General features: G+C 58.6%; 1 pseudogene across 1 annotated transcript; it reads left to right on the top strand.

Annotated features, from left to right (window-relative positions):
* The first annotated feature begins 390 nt into the window (after window positions 1-390).
* LOC310920901 (olfactory receptor 14J1-like) lies at window positions 391-1,312 on the top strand (annotated as a pseudogene). The gene has a single exon. The product of its transcript is annotated as an olfactory receptor 14J1-like (transcript).
* Window positions 1,313-3,059: the final 1,747 nt, after the last annotated feature.

Below are 3,059 nucleotides of genomic sequence, written 5' to 3'. Positions count from 1 at the left end.
GCAGGAAACCCTCTCAAATTGCTTTTGGCCATCACCATTCCTTAGCCCTGGGGCAGGAGATGCTGCCCAGCTCCTCTGCCTCAGGAGCACTTTGGGCTGATGAAGTCCAGCCCCAGGACTGGCCCCTGTCCCCATGACCCCACTGCTGCAGAGCAGAGCTGAGCCCTCGGTGTCCATGGGCAGAGCCCCTGCTTGTCACAGCCACGGGGCCAGATCCCAGCAGAGCTCCAGGCACGGGGCAGCAGGAAGGGCTCTGAGAAAAGGAGAATTGGGTGGCACAGAGCAGCGGGGGCAGGGCTGGGAGAAAGCACGTGGACATTGCTCAGCAAAGACTCTCCTGACTTGTCACTGTGTCCTCCTTCAACAGGACTCCCTGGGCAGAGTGAAAAAATGTCCAACAGCAGCTCCATCAGCCACTTCCTCCTGCTGCCATTGGCAGACACGAGGCAGCTGCAGCTCCTGCACTTCTGCCTCTTCCTGGGCATCTCCCTGGCTGCCCTCCTGGCCAACGGCCTCGTCATCAGCGCCGCAGCCTGCGCCCACCACCTGCACAGCCCCATGTTCTTCTTCCTGCTCCACCTGGCCCTCAGTGACCTGGGCTCCATCTGCACCACTGTCCCCAAAGCCATGCACAATTCCCTCTGGGACACCAGGAACATCTCCTACAGAGGATGTGCTGCACAGGCCTTTTTCTTTCTATTCTTCATCTCAGCAGAGTATTTCCTGCTGACCATCATGTGCTACAACCTCTACGTGTCCATCTGCAAACCCCTGCACTACGGGACCCTCCTGGGCAGCAGAGCTTGTGCCCACATGGCAGCAGCTGCCTGGGCCAGTGCCTTTCTCAATGCTCTCCTGCACACAGCCAATACATTTTCCCTGCCCCTGTGCCATGGCAATGCCCTGGGCGAGTTCTTCTGTGAAATCCCCCAGATCCTCAAGCTCTCCTGCTCCAAATCCTACCTCAGGGAACTTGGGTTCATCGCAGTTAGTGCCTGTTTATCATTTGGGTGTTTTGTGTTCATTGTTTTCTCCTATGTGCAGATCTTCAGGGCCGTGCTGAGGATCCCCTCTGAGCAGGGACGGCACAAAGCCTTTTCCACCTGCCTCCCTCACCTGGCTGTTTGTCAGCACCGTCCTGTTTGCCTACCTGAAGCCCCCCTGCATCTCCTCCCCATCACTGGATGTGGCTCTGTCAGTTCCTTACTTGGTGGTTCCTCAAGCCCTGAACCCCCTCATCTACAGCCTGAGGAACCAGGAGCTCAAGGCTGCAGTGTGGAGACTGATGACTGGATGTTTTCAGGAACATTAAATTGCTGGCCAGTTTCTGGAAATCTCTAATAATAAAAGTCAGTTTTGATACTTTTTGTTTGTTTGGTGGTGGGGTTTTTCCACTGTATTTTACTTTTAATCTTGTCCACAAAGAAATCTCCCTCTTTGGGCCATTTCTCATTTTGTTTCTCTCCACCTCCCCTGTGGCCACGGACTCTGTCAATGAGGGGCGGCACACTTGATATATTTAAACAAACTCAAGGATCTCCCAGCCAAGTTTTCTGCAGAGATGCCCCTTTTGTTCCCTTCTCTGCAGCTGCAGCAGCAATGTCTGTGTGCAGAGCTGGGGGCAGATCAGGGCTGGCACATCAGCTGTGCCCAGGAACAGCAACCCTTGGTGCTGCCAGTGCTGCTGCCGTGGCCCTGCCCCACTGCCCTCCTGGCCCTGGTGTTGCTGTAGGGCCTGAGGGCTCTCGGGGCCGGGCACAGGGCTGGGGGTGGCAGTGCCGGGGCTGCAGCAGGGACAGGCCATGGGCACTGCTGGGGCAGCGCTGACGCCTCAGGGCAGGGCCTGGAGGCTCCAGGCTCCTTGCCCAGGCTCTCTTCAGAACACGCCCAGGCCAATGCTCAGCACAGAAAAGCCCCGGGAGCAGCCCCAGGCTGGCCCTGGGCAGGCTGGGGGCAAACAGCAGGGCTGGGGCTCTGCAAGGGCCCTGGGGGAGACGGGAAGGAGCAGCAGAGCAGGGGCTGATCCATCCCCAGTGCGCTGGACACCCCAGGGCAGCGTCCCAGAGCGTCCTCATGCACCTGCCAACAACATCCCCCCTGGGCAGCCCTGGCCTCTCCCCCAGCTCACACAGGGGCCGCGTCCTTGCAGGCACAGACACAGCAGCACTGCCTCAGGAGCCCCTGTTTGCACTGCCCAGAGCTGGCCTCAGCACCCCCATGCTGTTGGTGTGGGGAGATGAACCTGAGGGAGCACAAATGCCATCAGCCCCTGGGGCCAGGAAGGGCTGGGCCACAGCAGGGAAACCACTCAGCTTTGGCGTGGCCTCTCAAGTCACACAGAGAGTTTGTTCCCATCAGCTCTGAGTTTCCTGTGCCACTGCAGACGCTGTTGCTCAGAGCCAGGGCTGCCTGGCAGCCACCCCCAAACTGCTCTAAACATATCCTTTGCTTCATCTTGGCTTTCTTTACTCTTCCTGCTAGAAATTTCTTCCTCTTGTCAACCCCTGTTCCCTCCCCTGCAAACAGCCCATCCCTGGTTGCCCTTTCCTCTCTGGCCCCACTCCCCATTGCAGTTCCTGAGTTGGCACCATGGGAACATCCCTTGGGGAGCAGGATCATCCTCCAAGGGCTTCAGGAATTGTCTGCAGGCTCCTGCAGTGCCTGGGGCTGCTCCCTTGCCAGAGGCACCCCAGGCCAGGGGGGCACATCTGGGCTGCTGTGTCTGGCTGTGGGGCTCCTGTTGTGGGCCATGAGGAGGAGCTGCAGAGGCTCTGCAGGACTGACAGGATGGGCTTTGGGGCTGTCAGGAGAAGCTGAGGGACCTGGGCTGCTGCACCTTCTGAAGAGGAGGCCCAGGCCTCATCCTGACACTGCTGCAAGGCTGCTTTCAGAGAATCACACAATCAGCAAGGCTGGAAATGACCTTGGACATCATCAAGTCCAACCTGTGCCCTGACACTGCCTTGTCTCCCCTGAGCCTCCTCTTGTCCAGGAGAAACAAGCCCAGCTCCCTCAGCTGCTCCTCACAGGACTTGTGTTCCAGAGCCCTCCCCAGCCTT

Source organism: Zosterops lateralis (genome assembly GCF_965231275.1).
Source record: "Zosterops lateralis genome assembly, chromosome: 32".
Lineage (NCBI taxonomy): Eukaryota > Metazoa > Chordata > Aves > Passeriformes > Zosteropidae > Zosterops > Zosterops lateralis.
The sequence above is the reverse complement of the archived record's forward strand: the minus strand, read 5'-3'. Positions and strand labels throughout refer to the sequence as shown.